This window comes from Lathyrus oleraceus, chromosome 7 (assembly GCF_024323335.1).
Source record: "Lathyrus oleraceus cultivar Zhongwan6 chromosome 7, CAAS_Psat_ZW6_1.0, whole genome shotgun sequence".
In the NCBI taxonomy this organism is placed as follows: Eukaryota; Viridiplantae; Streptophyta; class Magnoliopsida; order Fabales; family Fabaceae; genus Lathyrus; species Lathyrus oleraceus.
Window position 1 is genome coordinate 262,199,652 of NC_066585.1, and position 23,101 is coordinate 262,222,752.

Sequence of the window (23,101 nt, forward strand, 5' to 3'; positions counted from 1 at the left end):
GGGTCGCGCAAGTGCAATAATTTATTTTAAAAAAATTAAAATATAATATATTTTTTTGTTTATATATATATATATATATATATATATATATATATATATATATATATATATATATATGGTTGGATCAACGTACACAAATTTATTGCATAAGAGTTTTTTTAATGTAATGGATGTTAAATGATTAATAAATGGGTTCAAAAAATTTCCACAAATAACTTTTTCTAGTTTGGGACATAATAAAGTAAAAATTATTAATTTATAGTAATATAATTTGCTTAATTTTTTTTATACTATATTAAGGAAATAATCAAAAAATATAATACAAAAATATTTTTACAATTTATTGATATATTGATATATAATAATCATTCCATTGTTAATGTTATGAATAAATATTCCATTTATCATTGAGATTTTGGACATAAGAAATAAAAATATATTTATTTAGTAATAGATGAAATTTTCCAATCTGTTACTAATTTGAGATATAAAAGCGCAAATATTAACCTTCATAATAAATGATTATTTAACCAAAATACATAAACCATGTAAAAGAAATACCAGAACTTCATTTGTTTTAAAATATAGTAATGAATATTACCAAATATTGAAATTAATTGCAATTGATACAGTAAGGTTTAATGCAACAAAAGATATTGAAACAAAAGGTTCACAATTTTAGTTAAAATTGTGAGAAATAAGTCCAGCAACAAAAATGATTTAACTTCATACAATTCTTTGGTCCTTAAAAAACTGGGTTTATACAAAACCTGCCCGCAACCTTTTAGGAAGTGATGATTAAAAACCTGCCCGCAACCTTAAAAAACTACAATAATAACTAATTTGATTTCAGGATATTGATTTTATTTTGGAATGATAAGATTGCAACAACAATAAAATAACGGTAATATTTTTTAGTAGTATAAATATGTAATTTATTTTATCACATTTTTCACTCATATCTAGTCTAAATTTGACCAATTTATTTTATTTTATTTTAATTTTTGTGTGTACACATTTCATTTGAAAATGAACCTCAATCAACATAACACATGCTCTAATTTTATGCAAAATGATGGAAGTCCTCTTTGTATCCCAAATCAACAAAACACCCCATATTTTGGAAATCCACCTCTTATTCCAAATCCACACCATAATTCAAGATTTCAAAATTCTCTTTTTATCTCAAATCCATAAAATAATTCACCCATTGAAAATTACTCATATCATACATCACCTTACCCAATGAAAAACTCTCTTTTAATGTATTTTGATATATTTGAATCAATTTTTTAATTATATTTTATATAATATATAGTGGGATTTAGTGGGGCCCATTTTCTTAGCCCACTTTAATTATTTACAATCATTTTCTTGTACAACTAAATGTATAAAGAATTGATATTCTTATTGAGTTATTACAAATCATGCATAATATTAATTATCTTACGGCTGAATTATTTTAATACTCCACTGACCTAGCCAATAGAAAGGAGGCAGTGGACATAATTATTCATTTCAACCCCCAACTATATTTTGGAAAATAAATAATTTAAATATGTTGAGTTATAATACTATATATGATGACGTGAGATTGGTAAAAAGTATAGTTGCATGCTTAACTTAATCATTTCAAACAAACAGTGTAGATTTTTCATTACCAATCAAAAGATAATTCACTGTATATGATAATTATACCTTGTTTTTTTTATAAATCCTTAATTCAGTTGAATGCAAGATTCAAACATTGCTCCAACATTTCTGAACTACCTGCAATTTTAACATATGTATTAGACTTTGAAAAAAATTGTAAAAAAATGTGTTTCTATATGTTTTCTATAATTAGTTTTGAAGGATTTCATAATAAATTTTTATGTAATTGTTTTTTTAATTTCTAACACCATTAGGCATGCTGAAACCAAACATGACATGCAATAATCTATTTATAATTTAGTCGTATACACATATTTCATAAGATAACAACGTATTTTGTTATCAATCTAAAATACTTATTAACATTTGAAGATATGATACTCATATAAATTTTGTAGTTGAAAGAACACACAAAACACAATGTTCAACATAACAACATAGGATTTTGAATAATTTCACACACATGAATTAAATACTCATTATCATCCTTTAAACCATACATGAAATATAAATGTCAATTGTAATCCCACAAAATAAACACTTCAAAAAAGTAAGAACACATCCTACAACCAAAACATATCATGTTCTTAACAACTTCATACTTAAACTCATTCTGGTGCTAAAAAGTTCATAAAATATATTTCAATATCAAATTTCCGAAAATTCTAATTAAGAAGATGGTTCTATCTTTAATTTCTTGGATGGTTTGGTGCCTGATAATTGCGTAGCGCCAGACGCTTCAAAATCAACTTCTTCACCCTTGTCAGCAATTACAACATCCTTAACCGGAGTCATTAGAATGATTGATTCTGGATCATTTTCACCAGATGCAGATAATGTTTGCTTGCAATATAAAAAATTAATTGTCAGATATAAAATGAATTATAATAATACAATATTTATCATAGAAAATTATTATGTTAACAAATGAAGATACTTACTGCGGAAGTTTCCAAATTTTCTTTGTTAGGGACCAACTTTGCATATTCAGTTTTAGACTGATTCTGCACATTGAAACATCGAATATTTATTATACTTGTTAAATGTTTAAATAATACATGAATTAAGTGAATATTATACGTCTTCTACTATGTAGTCATTTTCAATCTCTTTAACAAAGGCTTCATCATCACAAAGCTTCCAAACAAACGCTTGGGAAAACGTTGGCTGCACCTTAACTCTAAAGCCATTTTCTTATTCAACAGCATTTCAAGCTCATCAGGATAACCATTGGATCATCTTCTCCATTCTAATGGAAAAATAAAATATCAACCATGACTGATAATCTGAACTTTACAACTCGATAAACTATTAACATTTTAACTTTGTATAACAATGTACCTCCACCATAGAGTTATGCATAAATTCAGCAGTCATTCCAAGTATAGCAACACATTCGGAATCCCAGAATACAAATCGATATTTTGATTCACCATTGCTAACATATATCTCAATCTTGTACCTATAGTATTTTAAACGAAGAAAATAATATGATTAATAACAAATCCATTACCAAATTTATTTGCAATTCATCTAGATTATATGTACCTTGGTATAGGCTGTTCGACTTTTTGCCCACATGAACATTCATAAGCTTTTTCAGGATTAGGTGCCTTCGAAGAACACCTTGTGCAGCCATAATAAAACCATCCATACTTTGAGACAGCAAATTTCAATGTGGTTGCTACAGTAACACATAAAGTTTCCTAAAAACAAATCAAAAATGATATTAATTTCAAAAAGCAAACAATATAATTGTAATAGTAAAGATAAATTCGGCTCTATAGTATTCAACTTACATGTTTGATTTTGCAGAACTGACTTAAGGACATACATTTCGCATTATGAACAAACTTTTCTACTGGCGAATACTGAGAACCACCAGACCAATTAGAAAGAGATTTTGCAGATTGAGTAGGCTTCTCCTTCTGTTCATTAGTAGGCACCCTATAGAAATAAGATTGTTTTTGAAATTAAAAATTATGTATAATAATCTGAATATAAATAAATAAATAAAATCCATACTTAGACATAAAATCTTGAATTTCAGGGATGTCTTCATTTATCAACAATTTGGAACCACTCCATGCATTTGACACTGTAAATTGTATAATTAATATAAAAATTATTGAGCGTATAATGAAAAATACAAATCAGCTATGTATTTATAAAGTCTGATAGTGTAACACCTTGACCATCTTTTACCATTGCATGAGTGAGCAAAATTACAATAGCTCCATTGTTTTTAGGATCATTGTAGTAAGCCAAAAATTTTGATCCATAGATTTCCCATAAATTGCAATTTATGCAATTACTCCTATTTTGCAATATAAATAAACAATATTATATGATGGGATTCAGTGATGCAAAATATATAAATTTATCAAACACATAAGTTATGAAAACAATGCGCATTACTTCAAATCTTTCAGCACAACAGAAATAACAACTTTCTTCCCCGGAGTGTTGGATTGGATATGGTTTATCTCACTAACAGCACCAATAATATCTACATTAAAGTAAGGTTCATTATTGAATGTGTTTGCAAATATATAAGTTATATAAGTTATAATAGAATTTAAATTACCTTCCAGTCTATCGGTTTTGCATTTGCCTTGAAGTATCTCACCAAAATCTTTAAAGAAATATCCTTTAGGTGGAATATTTTGAAGTTCGATTGCCTTCATTGTGGTACCACCAAGAAACACAATTTTTTTGAATGATCACATACCTTCCACTGAAAATCATTGTTATAGACACTGCCATTGTTTATAATGCAGGTCATATTCTCCTTAATGACCTCTTTCCATTTCAGTAAATGGTCATGACGAATAAGGACCTGAATCCGATCACCCTAACAAAATGAAAATAATCTTCTTTTTATATGTTATACAAAAAAGCATTTTGTTGTAATTACTAACTATCATACAAAAATATATACTTAAAAAAAGAAAATCAATTTACCAAGGAATCCATAACAATCATCTCCAAATGTTCAATACCCTTATTATTCACAACACTCCAAACATCCATTATTCGAACAGCAAGACGTCAAGTTTCTTTTGGGTCATTGATGTCTTTCACAGAATCAACCTTTCTACTCATTTTCACTGAAAAAAATTTCAAAAATTAATGTAACTGCAAATTTAGATGACTATAAAATTACAAACCTAATAACCTGGAAAAAAAAAGAGTATATAAATTTGATAGAGGTGTGTGGCAAAATGCTGAAAAGGATCCAACCTTTGATGTTACATATATATAACATCGTTTTGATTGTATAATTATATGTTATTAAATTATAACTTTAAATTAAAAATAACTATTTAATATAGTTGATTAATATTAATTAAGTAATTTAATATTATTGTTAATTTACCTACCAATTAATTATTATTATTGTTATTATTATTATTGATATTTACCCGCCATATATGATAAGAATATTTTTAAAATTTAAATAGTATATTTATTATTTGATTTGATTTAATTTAATTGAGATCCAAACTCTATAAATTAAAATCGGTTACTTATTATGAACAATAATATAGGGTCATTCCAATGTCAATCTATTATTAATTGAATTTTACATAGATGTAATTTTGGAATAACACGCTGGCATATTGAATCTTATACCGCTGTTATCTTTGCACTAACATATTTTATCTTTTCAACAGAATAATTATAGTAAATACGTACATTCTGTATACCGAATTATAATAAAAATGTATTAAAATCAAAAGCAATAGAACTGTTTACAGTAAATAAAATATAGTCTAATTTCTTCATGATCATAAATATTTAAAGAAAAATTTATTGAAATAAAAAATCAATAATAAATCAAAAGTTGAAATAAATGTTAATGACACAACATATATTTAAAATTTTATTTGATATATTTTTATATAATAAATAAATTAGTAATAAGTAAATGAATAATCAAATAGAATAGAATTTTAAGATGTTATTCTATATTTTTATTTACTGTAAACAATTTTATTGTTTTTGATTTTAATACATTTTTATTATAATTCAGTATACAGAATGTACGTATTTACTATAATTATTCTGTTGAAAGGATAAAATATGTTAGTGCAAAGATAACAGCGGTATAAGATTCAATATGCCAGCGTGTTATTGCAAAATTACATCTATGTAAAATTCAATTAATAATAGATTGACATTGGAATGACTCTATTATTGTTCATAATAAGTAACCGATTTTAATTTATAGAGTTTGGATCTCAATTAAATCAAATCAAATAATAAATATATTATTTAAATTTTAAAAATATTCTTATCATATATGGCGGGTAAATATCAATAATAATAATAACAATAATAATAATTAATTGGTAGGTAAATTAATAATAATATTAAATTACTCAATTAATATTAATCAACTATATTAAATAGTTATTTTTAATTTTAAAGTTATAATTTAATAACATATAATTATACAATTAAATATTCATTTTGTCATTTAAAGAAAATCAAGTAACGATAATATTTGGCAAAAAAACTACAATAATAATTAATTTGATTTCAGAATATTGATTTCATTTTGGAATGATAAGATTGCAACAACAATAAAATAACGGTAATATTTTTTAGTAGTATAAATAGAGTTTAGTATGAAATTACTTATAGGAACATGAAAGTAGTTGTATTATGGATTGTAATTAGGGTAATTAAGTAATTATGGTGGTAATTAACTTTTATATATTATTTACTTTAAACAGTTTTATTGCTTTTGATTTTAATACATTTTTATTATAATTCGGTATACAGAATGTACGTATTTACTATAATTATTCTGTTGAAAGGATAAAATATGTTAGTGCAAAGATAACAACGGTATAAGATTCAATATGCCAGCGTGTTATTGCAAAATTACATCTATGTAAAATTCAATTAATAATAGATTGACATTGGAATGACCCTATATTATTGTTCATAATAAGTAACCGATTTTAATTTATAGAGTTTGGATCTCAATTAAATCAAATCAAATCAAATAATAAATATACTATTTAAATTTTAAAAATATTCTTATCATATATGGCGGGTAAATATCAATAATAATAATAATAACAATAATAATAATTAATTGGTAGGTAAATTAACAATAATATTAAATTACTCAATTAATATTAATCAACTATATTAAATAGTTATTTTTAATTTTAAAGTTATAATTTAATAACATATAATTATACAATTAAATATTCATTTTGTCATTTAAAGAAAATCAAGTAACGATAATATTTGGCAAAAAAACTACAATAATAATTAATTTAATTTCAGAATATTGATTTCATTTTTGAATGATAAGATTGCAACAACAATAAAATAACGGTAATATTTTTTAGTAGTATAAATAGAGTTTAGTACGAAATTACTTATAGGAACATGAAAGTAGTTGTATTATGGATTGTAATTAGGGTAATTAAGTAATTATGGTGGTAATTAACTTTTATATATTAAAAGTAGAAAATATAATAAAATATGTTTCATCCCAAGTGCCATACACCTTTTGGTTTCTATAAAAAAAACGAGGAGAATTTTTTTTTTAAATTACATTGTTTACACAGAATATTAAAATAAATTGTTTAAACAAATCTAGATTTTGACAATGGATTCTTGGAGAATAACAAATCTTTTTAAATTTCTGATAACTTATCTGTTCCTACCAAGAGAATTTTTTTCTGCACTTGCAATCCATCCTAGAGAGATTTCATTATCTTGAGAAAATATTTTCATGGCAAATGCATTTACATGAAAGAGAACAAGATAATTGTACTTGCAATTTACACAATATTTTATGAATAAATTTCTCAATCGGAATCAAAATCGGTATTAACCAACCAAATTACAATCACTTTCCTTGGAATACCAAAGCTTGTACCTAGAAGTACCATGAAGATACCTAAGAATGTGTTTAACAACTTTTAAATGTGATTCCTTAGGAGTTGATTGATAACAGACACACATACAGACGCTAAACATAATATTCGGCCTAGATGCAATGAGATATAGAAGAGAACCAATCATACCTCTATACTTTTTTACATCAACATCCTTATCATTTTCATTCTACTCCAAGTTACCATTTGTAGGCATCGGAGTGTCAATCGATTTTGCATATTCCATGCCAAATCTCTTTAGCAAGTCATTACAATATTTGGTTTGACAAACAAATGTCTCTTCATTGAGTTGCTTGATTTGAAGTCCTAGGAAGTAAATCAACTCCCCCATTAGGCTCATCTCAAACTCACCCTACATAAGCTTAGAAAACTCTTTGACATGTTGTATATTAGTTGATCCAAAAATGATATCATTGACATAAACTTGAACAACAAGAGTATCATTTCCATGGCGTTTAATAAAAAGGGTAGTATCTATGTTCCCCCTTGAGTACCCTTTATTAATAAAAAAAACTTACTAAGTCGCTCATACCAAGTCATAGGTGCATGTTTGAGACCATACAAAGTGCGTTTTAATTTGAAAACATGATTGGGATACTCATAATTTTCAAAATCGGGAGGTTGAGCTACATACACTTCTTCAATAACCATTTAGCAACACACTTTTCACGTCCATTTGAAATAACTTAAAATTCTTGGAGCAAGCATAGGCTAGTAGAAGGAGTATAACCATGAGGCGAGCAACCAAAGTATAAGCCTCCTCATAGTCAATGCCCCCCTCTTGGTTATAACCTTAACCCACTAGTCAGGCTTTATTTTGGGTTATTACTCCATATTGTGCCAATTACTTGATGATGTTTTGGACGAGAGACAATGTCCCAAACATCACTCCTTTTAAATTGGTTTAGTTCATCTTGCATGGCCATAAGTCAATGATTATCAAGTAATGAATCTTTAGCGTTTTTAGGTTCAGCCTGTGAAACGAACGCAAAGTGATAACAAAAGTTATTTATCTTGGAGCATGTTGCCACGCCTTTGGTTATGTCTCCAAGTATGTTGTTAATAGGGTGATTTTTGGATGTTCTCCAAGTCAAAGGAAGGTCATCCACTGCAGTTGGACTTTTCCTCTTTTTCTTTTCACAATCACCATCTTCAACTTTCTCATTTTCCACCGCTTTAGGTTGATCAATTCCATCACCGGGTTCCTTGAGAATATCTTGTGAAGATACACCTACATCATGAAATGAAACACCTTTCCCAACATTTTTCGAAAAGAGACTCATCAAAAGTAACGTGAACCGACTCTTCAATAATAAGTATCCTTTTGTTATAAACCCTATAAGCTTTACTAGATTGTGAGTATCTGAGGAAGATACCCTCACCGGCTTTCGCATCTGTCGTACCCCAAATTTTGACCACCTTTGTCCTAACTTAAGGTTCATATCACTAACATGCCCATAGATCGTATGAGACATTTAGTCAACCCCAATGACCTAAAAAGTCAAAGGGGACCATTTTGATTTTTTAAAGTGTTTAACCCCTCCTTCTCAGGCGAGCCTCGCCGGACTGGTTCAGTCATAACCATCACCAAAATTAAAAAGAAGGAAATGATTTCAAAGTAAAAATGGCAATGAGCACGAATCTGACCTCAATTTATCCTAACTCCAAATATATTGAGAGATACATGGAGTTGAAATTTAAGGTACATGAACTGAGTTGCTTTGATTTGACCTCAAAGCAACTCAATCTTCTTGCCTACATTGGTAGGACTTCAGACAACCAAAGAAACAAGAGAATTGGGCAAGATTTAGAAAGAATCTAAGAGATTAAAATTTCTGGAAAATACCTTCAATGTAGGTCTGGATTCAGCTGTTCTTGCCTTGGCTCGTGCTTGATCTCACTCCAAATGCTTGCAGAAGAAGAAATGAATGCTCAAAAGGTCTTGGATCCCTGGAGTTTTGAATCTCAAAACAGTGAGAATTTAAACTCAATTTCAAGTGAAATTCTCAGGATTATCCTTTGGAGTGAGAGGGTTAGAGGTTTGGGATCAAAGCTAGCGCGGATGTGTGTGAAATTCTGAGCAAATGGAGCTCTATTTATAGCCAATTCAATTGATATTTGCACACTTGAAGTGAACTTCCAAAATTAGCAATGTGTGATGCATGAGTGTATGGGTGTGCAAAGGCCAATGAAATCACTCCATCTAATCCATAATTGAGTCCAAGCAAGGTTGAAGTCATGTTGGAATGCTAGGCAATTATGCATGGATGTTTGGAGTTCAATCTTGCCAAATGATGATACCATGTTCATGCCATGCGCAACCCTAGTAATTCTTGTCCAAAATGGATGAACTTGGACTTTTTGGAAAGGTTATATCAAGAGGAACAACTTTCATGTTCAACACGTTTCCATTTGGAGCTTGTATCATGATGAATTTTGAGGTGGAAGTTTGGAAATTTTAACATATCACAAATTTTTTTAAGTGTCAAGCCATATGTCTTAATATTCCACATTGCTTAACTTTTTATGTGAGCCTCAAATGAGAAAAATATCTTTATCAAAGTTGTATCTCTCTCAAATACCTTCAAAATGATCACCAATTTCATGTCATTTAGATTTGAAATGATAGAGTTATTCATTTTTGAAGTTTGGAAAAATCACTTGATCAATGGTATAGGTCAAAAGTGACCTATAATGTGGCCTTATATCACATGCTCATAAAAATTGAATTAGCCCTCACTCCAAACACCAAAGTTGAATTAGGCATCTTGAATTTGATTTTGAAACTTAGAAATATTTCATCTCATAAAAATTGAGCAAGTTATGACCTTGGGAAGTTGACTTTCAAATTAGGGTTTAGACAAATGACCTATAATGTTTCAACATAGAAAATGATTTTCCATGCAAAACTAGATCTAGTTCTTAATATGAAAGTTGTTTGGAATGTCATTTAGAGTAAGTTTTCTCTTGGAATAATTTTCATATGGTGAAAATTGTAGGATATAGGGTCTAGGGAGACCCAGTTTTGATCAGATGAATTCATCTAGCCAACCACCATCAACCAACTTGCTAACCTTCAAATATCTTGACTTTATAGGCTCATGGTAGATAATATATGCATAATATGATGAAATTTGAAGTGTCCCTTGAGAAATTTGATCAATTGGTGAGATAGCTTGTTGGAGAAGTTACTCAAGATACTCAGTAAAACTAGGGTTTCCAAGGCAAATCACCCTCAAACTCTTGAAGAAAACTTGATCAATATAACCATTGGAACTCATATATGATGCTCATAACCATTCTTGCATCAATTGATGGTTGTGCTCTTTGTCATGAGGGTCTCAAACCCTAGATGTGAACTTGATAGATCAATAAAGATCATGCCCTACCTACAAAAGAGTTAGGCAAATGCAAAGACATATTTTTGGTATTTTGGTTAGTAAAATGATATAATACAAGTACGATATAATCACAAAGTGCTTGGTTATCTCTCCCCAAACAAACCCAATGAAAGGGAGCTAAACCCCTCACCTCGATAGGGATACATACAAAAACAAAGAAAATAGGTATCAGAAGGTGTTGAGAGAGAAGAAGGAAGAGGACGTCGTAAAGTAGAAGGAAGTAGACTTATCTAAAGGTCGTCAGAGAGAACGTCGTCGGATCATCTCCGTTTAGGTATATCTCTTCACATTTTGCTCAAAATCATGGTACCTTCGTGTTCTCTTTGACGAACCAAGCAAAATCCCCTTAATAATCGCTTGAAATCTTTGTTGTTGTTGATTTAATTTTAGATTTAGGGTTTTACCCTTGGTTTGCGTTTAATGTGGTTTTTGATTCCGGCTTCGTGTTTAGGAGGAGAAGGAGGATAGCTTCGATATCGTGAGTTAGGTTTGTGGAGTTTAGCATTCTTGTCTTTTGGGGGTGTCGATCCGGTCAAAGGCAGATCGTTTTGTTAAATCCGAAGCCGGATTCGTGGTCATCGGCCAATTTGAGGTGGGGTTGGTGTTTGAGTTGTGGTAATTTGGGGTGGTGTTTGGCCGGAGAAGAAGGTGGCGCCGCCGCCGTTGGTCGGCAAATACCGCTTTCTCCGGCAGGTTGCAATCGAAAGTGATGATAGGATTTGCAGAGCATGTGTTTGCTCTGAGAGGAAAAGAGAGAAGACTTTTGGTAAAATGGATTTTTTTTGTTTTAAACGAGTGGTTAAATGGAAAGGGTTTGGGGTGAGTGGCGATGACAAGTGTCACCGACTTTGGACACTTGTCACCGGTGGGAATGGAGGGGGTCGTTTGTTCCCATGCACGAAGGTACATCATAATACGGCACGACCCTCCATGGTGTTCATCTGTTTTGAAGACCAAGTCAGATCTCCAGATCTAACGGTCCGGAGGACACCTCTTGGTCAACACGGTTGATCGGGTCTCCTTGGACCTTCTCTGGTTTGGATTGGGCCGCCTCAGTCAGGGCCCATGTCTCTTTTTGGTCTTTATTATTTTGTTTCTCTATTAACACCCCTCTGGGTTTGAATGGGAAGCGCCTATAGTAGGCTCTCTTTTTGTCCAAGCCCCATTTATTCTTACCTTTTTATTTTCTTTCATTTGTTTTCTTTCAAATATATATATATATATATATATATATATATATATATATATATATATATATATATATATATATATATATATATATATATATATATATATATATATATATTGTTATTATTAATAGCTAATAGTAATCAAATAATCTATTAATTATTTAATTAATAAATTATATTATTATTACCATCATTTATAATTTAGATAATTACTCATTTTTGTGGAATTTGTGTGCATTATTATTTTGTGTTTATTTGTTCGTTTGTGCAAATTCTCGAGTTCGTATGTATGATGTGCTACGATCATGACAAGTTATTTCAATTTCACCAATTTAAAACCATCCCGCTCAATTTCATGGACAAACCACAAACCTCTCGATTCAAAGTCGAGCCCCATTTTCAAACACCTTCGTAAGTCGATAGCTTTTAGCATCGCCATCAACCTCACATAGCTTACTCTTGGGCTTTCTTACAATGAGACCTAGTCGATTGTTAATTGATCGATTAGATGACCGATTCACTAAATAAAACCCACTTCATTCGTAAACACAAATTTAAAACCTCGATCCAACATCGAGTATTTTTTTATTTAAATTAAATTAAAGTACCTAATCACAATTAAATACCATTTCGTTTGGAAATGAAAAAAGGGGATGGTTTTGAGTTTTCGATTCCTCCTCTCGATTGTTTGAATACGAGTTCTCTTACTCGGTTAGTCAAATAATCGTCATTTGCTAAATCACCTAAACGCAATTAAATCAAAATGTTCTCACAATGAATGAAATGAAAAAAGGGATGGTTTTTAAGCCTTTAACTCCTCCCCTCGATTGTTTGAATACGAGTTTTCTTACTCGGTCAGTTAGACACTCATCGTTTCTTTACAAACCTCTAACCCGTCTAAATCAAAACACTTTTATAATGAGCTAAATGAAAAGGGAGATGACTTTGAGCCTTCAACTTCTCTTCTCAATTGTTTGAATACGAGTTCTCTTACTCGGTTAGTCGAATAATTGTCATTCTTCCACAAATTAATAAATTAATCAAATCATTTCATAATAAACTTTACGAAAAGGGAGATGGTCTTGATTCTTCAATTCCTCTTCTCAAATGCTTGGATATGAGTTGTCTTACTCAGCCGTTCGAGCACTTGTCGTTTATTCGAAAATACATGAACCCTACATAAACTTATTTTCGTAATCACTCAGATGAAAAAGAAAGTGGTCTAGAGTCTTCTATTCCCTTTCCCGATTATTAGGATACGAGTTGTCTTACGCGGCTATCCGAGTATTCGTCATCCATTCAAAACACCTTAATCATCATTAAATCCTTTTATAATTAAGGATGAAAAAGAAAGTGGTCTAGAGTCTTCCATTCCCTTTCTCGACTATTAGGATACGAGTTGTCTTACTCGACTATCCGAGTAATCGTTATCCAACCAAAAATATCTTAACATAACAAATCTTTTTCTCGCTCTCGTGCGATCAAAACCAATCAAACAAAGCGTCAAACATATTAATCCAATTTGTCACCCTCGTGTGACCAAAACTCTTTTCAGAAAGAACACTATTAATCCTTTCTAGTGCGCACGACAAACCAGTGCTTAAGCCTCTGCCGAGAGTAGACAAGCCAACGTTTAGCCTTTAGAACGCCGACCTACACAGTCGTTCATAAAACAAAACACACCAATTAATCATAGTTCCCTGAACTACGAATGCTCTGATTTCCTTATCGCACCATAAGGATACGTAGGCAGGAGATTGTTGTATCTTCGTGAGCATACTAATAAAAAACCTTCCTTTTTCCCCTTTCCGAGGTTACCATTCATCTCTATTTTCAACCTTTATTCACTCGAAGAAAACAAACAACGTAAGTTAACACTCAAATCGCAATTTGAACTAAAAGGTTCCCGTTGAGTACGTCGGACGTGAGGGGTGCTAATACCTTCCCCTCGCGTAATCGACTCCCGAACCCGAATATGGTTGCGATGACCATTATTCTATTTCTCTTAAAGGTTTTATCGATATTTTCTTATTCCTTCATTGGAATGAATAAAGTTTGGTGGCGGCTCTGTTCGAACAACATTTTTCCGCGTCCATCGCGAGGGATCGCATTTTTCGAGGTGCGACAAACATCTTTTTTTTTTAAAATTAATTAGATTAATATTATCAAACGAATTGATTAATTAATTAAATTGATTCATGATATTAATTAGGTATTTTAGCTTTGTTTTTATATACAATTGAATTATTGGTATACTTAGGTTAATTGGATTTTTTTTTTCTAAATGTATAATTATTTTATCAATTTAATTAAGTTAGTTAGATTTTATTAATTAGATTATTTAATTTAATAAGATTAAATTAATTAAGTGTTCATTTTAGATTAGATTTTTAATTAGGTTAAGGCCTTTTTGTGATGATTTATTTTGTTTGGGTTTTGATAAAGCCCAGTCCAAACTCTAAATTCAGTAGGGTCATGCAAGTAATCCAAGCCCACAATCCAGTCGGGTCGAGCAAGACCCAAAACCAGGTCCAAGTTGTGACCCAAGTCCTTCATCCAAGTCACCTAAATCTCAAACCCTAATTCACGCTAAAATCAGAGCAAATCAAAATAAATAAATAAACCTGCAAGTCACGAATTCAATCAAACATTTCCATTTTTATTTATATACATTTGGAATTACATATTACAACTAAAAGCTTACCAAATAAATCATAGAAATTGAATACCTTAAATCTATTTCTAACCTAAATCAATTTAATTACAATTAGATTCTAAATTTCCTTAATCGATCAATCTAATTAAAATCCTAAAGCTAAAAATAATCTATAAAAGGATAAACTAAAATTGAAAGAAGGATCTTGAATCTACTGTTGCTACAACCAAACCCTCACCAAAGCTCCAATTTTCTTGATACTTATGGTTTTACACCGAAAACCTAAGCATCTGAGCTTAGATTCCATAGGACCTCACATCAAAGAAACAGAAAGAAGAAGTTAAAGGGAGAAGGGGAGGCAACCAAATCGAAAAAGGAAAAGCAAGGATTCTGAATTTACCTCTTAATCAGAACACTCCTCAATTCTGTAGGTTGGTGGAATTTTGCTTGCTTGTTGATTTATCGATTACTTGACGTTGCTGCTTGTATGATGATTGGGGTTTAAATTGGGGATTAGGGTTCGGATAAGTTGAGTTACAGTTTACGATTTAGAGGGTTGAAATGGTTGTTTTTATGTTTGATTAAGGTTCGGGGATTCAAGATCCATGGTTTGGGGAAGATTTGGGATTAATCAAGGTAATTTTGGGTAGGTTTAGGTTTTGGAGGAGCAAAGGTCATAGGTTGAGGATGAGGGTTCATCTTCATCATGACGAACACGATGAAGATATGTGTATGATTTAGGGTTAGGGTTCATATGATGAACCCTAGGGTTCATCTGGGTAAGGTGAAGGGGTTAGGGTTCTTAGGGTTTAAACTTAGTGTTCATTTCAGAACCCATAAGTTGTTAGGATTAGAGTTTCTGGGTAAGGATGAGTTTATGGGTTGATATTCATCACCCAGATGAACATCAGTTGTATATTCTGGTTGAGCTTCAACCGAAGATCTAGGGGATATGGTGGTTCACAATGTGTGTGTATGTGAGGGGGGGGGGGGGGATTTCTGGGTTGGGTGTTCTTAATGTTCATGATGAACATGAAGATCCTGATTGAAGGTTGTGCTCCAAGAGGTGAGTCATAACGGAAGAAGAGGTTGTTAGAGAGAGAGAGAGAGAGAGAGAGAGAGAGAGAGTAGAAAGAGGTTTGAGAGAGATAGTAAGTGAAGGGAGAGAGTGGGAAAAGAGAAATGAGATGAGTCTGAAGGGAGGAAGTTTAAGTACTCCCTCCGTGACTCCTCTGATGCCATCCAAGTGGCGTCCCCTGGATATTTCAGATCGGTTGACTTCCCCAATCCTCTTGCATACATTGACTGGTAATCTAAATCCAAGGCCACAATCTGATCCAATCAGACATGTATGATCCAGATCAAAGGGCCAAGAGAGAGTCAAACTTTGACTCTCTCAGTGTGAACCCTCTCTCATGCGTGGGCCTCATGATTGTTGGGTTATCCCTTCCATTACTATTAACACCCTCCTCAATAGTTCATTACTAATTCTATTTAAAGTACACCCCCTGTTTTTAATTTTAATTAGTTAATTAATTACTTAATTAACTATTAATTCGGGAATTTATTTATTTAACGTTTAGGATTAATTTCATTTAAATTAATAATAAGAGTTTTCTAAATTTCTAAATTCATGATTTAATTTATATCATAAGTTATTTTATTTATTTGGGGTTTGGTTATTTAAATCGAGATTATTACGATTAATTATTTATAATAGTCATGTTTAATTAATAAGGGATAAAATTAGGATTAATTAAATCGAGAAACATGGGATAATTGTTAGGGTTTTAGGGGATATAAATTAGGGATAAATTCAGGATAAGGGATATACTGTATGACATCTTATTTAATTTATTTATTTTAATCAAATTAAATTATATTTTTGCAATAAAAACAAATGAGATAAATATGGGATAAAACTTGGGATAAAATTCTAGGTTTTTTTCAAGGGATAAAATCGGGATAAGGGTTATATTTAATATTCTAATGCAATCACTAATTTATTTTCTTAAAAAAATAAATTAAATATTATTTTCACAAACCATCAAGGGATAGAATCAAATTCAACCCACTTCAAACTGTAAGTCCTATACCCTAGAGTATTGCGACATTTTAAAAATCAATCATCTCTCCTCCCTCGATGCGTGAAAATTTTCAAGGGATAAAAACGACAAAACAAACAATTATTTTCTACAAGAACTACGGTACTTTAATCCATTGCCTAATGTGAAGGTACATAGGCTTATAGTTGTAAACTCTAGCGAGTACGATAATAAAAAATCTTTTTTGGTCTCCCATCTGTTTTAATTAAAATATTTTCTCTGTAAGTATGATAAATAATTAACAATTGATTGATAATCAAGAAAACCTCTGTAAGCCCATACTAACACTGGAACTTAAGGAGGATCCCATTGAGTACAATAAAGGTGAAGGGTGCCTAGTATCTTCCCCTTAATTAACTGACTCCCGAACCTAGCATATCACCCTTAGTTTATAGGTTTTATCATTATTTTCATGTTCCTTAGGAACAAATAAAGGATGGTGGAGACTCTGTCATTTTTCTAGCCGCGAGAGCATCAAACTTGTCAAGATTATCCTTTCCATTATTCAAAATGAAACATTTACATCCAAAAACGCAAAGATGATAAACATTAGGTTTTCTACCTCTAACTACTTCATAGGGTGTTTTTTATATCTAAAATAGGATTTATTGGAATCTTATTCAAGACATAACACGTTGCGCTAATGACATCGACCCATAAATACTTTGGCAAATTACCTTCATTAAGCATAGTCCTTGCCAATTCTTCTAAAATACGGTTTTTGCGCTCCACAACCCCATTTTGTTATGGAGTTCTAGGAGCGGAGAAGTTATGCTCAATGCCATATTTTTACAATACTTCTCAAATAAGAGGTTTTCAAATTCTCCTCCATGATCACTTCGGATGGAAAAGAAAAATTCAAAGTCATCTTATTTTGAAATAATCTAGCAATTTTTTGAAAGCCGGATTGCTCTCATCTTTACTATACAAAAACATAACCTAACAAAATCTAGAGTAATCATCAACAATCACAAAGCCATGATAGTTACCACCTATGCTTTTGCTCCTTGAGGGACCAAAAAGGTCCATATGAAGAAGCTCAAGCGGTCTCGAGGTTTAAACTATATTTTTCGATTTAAATGAGACCCCCGTTTGATTCCTCATATGACACACTTCACATAGATTGTCTTTTGTGAACTTCATTTTTGATAAACCGATTACTAAATCTTTTGAGGTTACTTTATTTAGTAAATAAAAGTTGATGTGAGCTAAGCATTTATGCCATAACCAAGAGTTTTCACTCATGGTAGCAAAAAACTTAGTTCCAACCAAGGATACATAATCTTAGTTAAGCATATAGGTATTATTAACCCTCAAGCCTATAAACATATAATACATCTTCTCATTATGTTCAATAAGCAACAAGTTTTTGTAAAAGTAACTTTAAATCCCTTGTCGCAAAGTTGACTAATGCTAAGAAAGTTATGTTCAAGACCATCAACTAGCATGACATCATAGATAGTAGTAGAAAATGGATTACTTACATTACCTTTTCCAAGTATATATCCTTTGTTGTTATCTCCATAAGTGACGAACCCCTTCTTCTTTGACACAAAGTTAATGAATTGAGATATATCACCCGTCATATGTCTCGAACATCCATTATCAAGATACCACATCTTTTTCGTAGAGTCAAGACATTCAACCTGTAGAATTAAACAAAGGAAATAGGTATCCAATTTTTATTGGGTCCTTAGGAGTAAGTGAAATCAAAGTTGCATTTAGGCAACCATTGGTAAGCTCCTTTAGGAACAAAAACTTTCCCAAATTTACACTTTTAAATAGTATGACCCTTCTTGCAACAATAATTACAAGATAAGTCGTGATGAGGTGTGCTTTTACCATTTGAACCCTTTTTGAATATATTTTTTGTGTGTGAATGGTTTAAATACCTTCCAAATGTAGATGGATCAATGGCAAATGCAATATTTGGTTGTAAGGCATTGGCTAATTTTACTCGAAGAATATTAATTTCTTCTTGCCAATCATGACAAAATTCACAACCAAACCTAGAAGGTTTTTCTTCCTCAATCTTGTCCTTTTGAACATCTAGCATAAATAGCTTAATTGCTTACAATTTCTTTTCCAATTCTAAGACCTTAGTTTCTAATTGTACAAATATCTTCTCATGTGAAGCTAACTTCTTAAAATAATTCAATGCCTCTCTATGAAGATTATCAAAAGCATATTGTAATTGAGAATAAAAGATAAATCACTAGTGATCTCAATTTTAGAAGGACTTACATTTTTCTTCTTCATTCCATTTTCCATAAGACATATCCGGGCCGATTCTACTCTCGAAGTAGAGCTTTCATCGCTTGAGAAATCACTTACACTCTCACAAGCAACATATGCACTTCTAGAATTGCTAGACTTCTTATGATGCCATTTCTCCTTGTATTTCTTAATCATGGGACATTCTGGTCTATAGTGACCAACTTCACCATAATTATAACAAGAGCTTCTAAATTTACCTTTCCTAATCTCATCATCTTTTGAGGACTTGAATTCCTTTCTAAATTTGGCTAAGTTTGTTTTGGAGTGCTTGACTCAGTTCTTCCTTATATACCTTTGGTATTTCTTAACAAATAACCCAAAATCATCATCATCAGGGTTCTTGTCATCCCTTTCTTCAACACCTAAAGCAGATATGAGAATATTTTGTGCCTTCCAATCATGTCACCATAACTTTCTATCATTATCATTCCATTGATCTTTCAATTTTCGTACGATGAAGCCTTCACCATTGGTCATTGTAATTTCGTTAGGACCATTGACGATGGCACCTCAAACACCCTTGTCAATGGAGTTCATATGGATACACATATAATCTTTCCAATAGACATAATTCTTATCGATAAAAATAGGTGCTCTGTTATACGCCCCTTTAGGTTCGGTAGCCATTATTTAATAAGCAAATCTTAAGCACGGAATAAACCAGAGCTTGTGATACCACTTATTCGACGACCGACCTAGATCTAGAGGGGGTGAATAGATCACAAGTTTAAAACTTGAACCAAAATTCGTTTTGAAAATGTTTATAGCATATAAGCAAGTTTCAAAGATTTCCTGGATCAAAAATCGTCTAACTGAACCTATTATCAAAAAGTTCAGATATACGTAGAGGTGTCAATGCAATGATAATAATCCATAAGTAAATCAACAACAATTAATCACAACTAATTGAATACCATACAATAGGAAAAGTTTATCTCCAATGATCAAAACACAAAAAAAATTAAGTCAAGCAATTTGTCGAATTTGAATTCAAATTGAGATATTATAATAAGTATTACTTTGCAAATGTGTGTATACAAGAGACAAAGAAATTGAACTCTACAAACCTTAAGTTTGATGTTGACTATACCACCTTCGAAACCCTTGATCGAAGATTGATCAAGTAACTAATAATGCTGCTTCAATTCACTTGTTCTTGCTACTTTTTTGCAAGGTGCTTCTTCTCCCAAGGCTTTCACCCAGTTGAATTAATCCCAAGCGCACACTTGTTGAAACCCAATATTTTCCAACACGATTCACTGTCTCACGCTACTCCCTTGCAAGGCACCCCTTGTCCCAAGGCTTTCACTCGATCAGATCTGAATTGCACAATCTTGTCAAAAACATTCAAACCTTAAGCGTTCTTGAAGGAAAACCCAAACTCGGCTTTCTGATTTGAATCCCTCAAAGTTCTCAACCCAATATTCTCGATACAAAAAATCTAATTGGACATTATTAACCCTAATCTAGATGACACCCAATCAAAAAATGATTATGCGTAGTTTGATTGTGTGTATGCATATATGGAGATAAAGATGATGAGAATGCTTTGAAATCCTGGATTCATGTAGGTTTTACTCACTCTAGAAACATTTCTAGAGAATGATGCATGTATGAAGTATTTATACGCATGGGTGATTTAGGGGGAAAAAGGAATGCAAATTACTTAAGAAAAATATGAATTTTTGAAAAAATACATTGCATAAGTCGACTTATAAAAGTCATGTGTCGACTTATAAAAGCCATGTGTCGACCTATGAATGATATACGCTCCCTATATGTCGACCCGAAGAGTCGGCACATGAAACATAAGCTATAAGATTTAATACTGTAGCATATGTGTCGACCTATAGAACACATGTGTCTACCTATAACCAAGAAAATGTTTCCATAGGTCGACCTGTAATTGCATGTGTCGACCTATAATGCCATTTTTCAAAAAAATTGATTTTTCATGCATGTTTGATGCATGAGATATTTTCCAAATGCTTTTATGTTTCCTAATGCTAGGATTCACATAGAGAATCAGAGGATACCGTACAATATACATTAACGCCAAAGTATCCTAGTTTTGACATCATACAAAACACATCTAATGGGAGTTGCACTCACAATGGATACTAGAAAATTAAGGAGGTGGGGGAAGAGAGAAAAGATATATATATATATATATATATATATATATATATATATATATATATATATATATATATATATATATATATATATATAATGGCTCGATGTTCTTCCTCGATTTGCCTATTCCACTCTTTAGTGGTGTTAAAAAACCATCGGGATATAATCACGATCTTCCACTATTTTGATAAGTTTGATGCAGACATTTTGATTACAACAAAATATTGCATGATAATTCCCTCCGTTGATGCAGACACTCAAATTTCTAACAAAAAAAAGATCCCAAAATACTTTGATCTAATAACCTTGTTATCCACAATAAACTGCTCCAAGTCTTCGTGTGTGGAAAACCTCCTTGATGCCACCGATTTTTTGTCTGAGCATTTTCCATTAACTAAGAGTTGATTGAACAACTCCCAACTTTGTTTATGAACAGTCTTTACACAATTTCATCATAGTTGGACAACTTCCAGCTCTGACTTACGAACAGTTTGTACTCGACCTCACAAAAGTCTTCAGTAGAGTATATTGAAACTCTCTTCTTGATAGATATCAATACAAACAAAATTGTATTAAAGAAATGATCCATGACCATGTTACAAGCAACAAACTTCACACAAAAACATTAGATACCATAATCTACCACTAGTCTCTCTCAAACACTCAATATTTAGAGATGAAGGTACACAAAAATGGAAAATGACTAAGGTTGAAGATGATGAACAATTCCAAAGGAATCTCACACACACTCTAATTATAGGCGAATGAATAAAAAACACACAAGTTTCTCTCAAATTTATGGGTAAATGTCTCTTGGTTCTTAATGGTTCTCATGAGCTTGATCAACCATGAATCACTACAAGATTGATAAAACTCTTTTTTTCTAGTTTCCCTCAAACAAACAACAAATTACACAAGAACAATGTGTAACAAAAAGAAGTGAATCTGACATGGATTAACACTCAAGAAGTTGTTATTTAAACAAGAGAAAGAATCAAAGGTGCTAGGAATAGACACACTGGAGAAGAGACAATTTGACATTTTTGTCTTAATGGGGTGTTCCTACATTATTTCATTGCACTTGTTTTTGGATCAAAGAAACAACCATTTAAATCTAAGATGGAAAATTGAGTATTTGATACTATGATTCGATTCAAGAAGAAGTCATGATTTGAGTCACAAGGTGTTGTGATTCGAGTCGAGTTTAACTCATGATTTAAGTAACATTAGGCAGAGCCCAATCAAAGCTTTCATGGAGAGTTATGATTTGAGTCAGGTTCAAACCACGATTCGAATCAAATCATCTAGAGGCTAAATCCAATTTTCATAATAAGCTTGATTTGAGTCATACATTGTATGTGATTTAAATCAAATTACTAGGCACCTTGGTTTAAGTGTTCTAACTTGTGATTCAAGCAACACCTGATGAAACGGAAAAAATAAACTTGCTAGGCTTGAAAAGGAACACTATCATGGATCAAAACTCTAAGTTATGAATAAGGAGAAAGCCCAAGTGAAAGGACTCCTCACTTTAGAAGTTTGCAAGAGATTTGCGAGGTAACAAAAAATCAAGACAATATTGTTCTTTTTTGTTTATTTGCAAATTGCTAGCCATGAACTTGCAAGAAGCATTAGATAAGAAGACTTGGAGAACTGCTATGGACTAAGAGATCAAGGCGATAAAGAAGAATTACACATGAGAGTTATCCTCACTTCTAAAAGGGCACAAGGTGATCAATGTGAAATGGGTGTATTA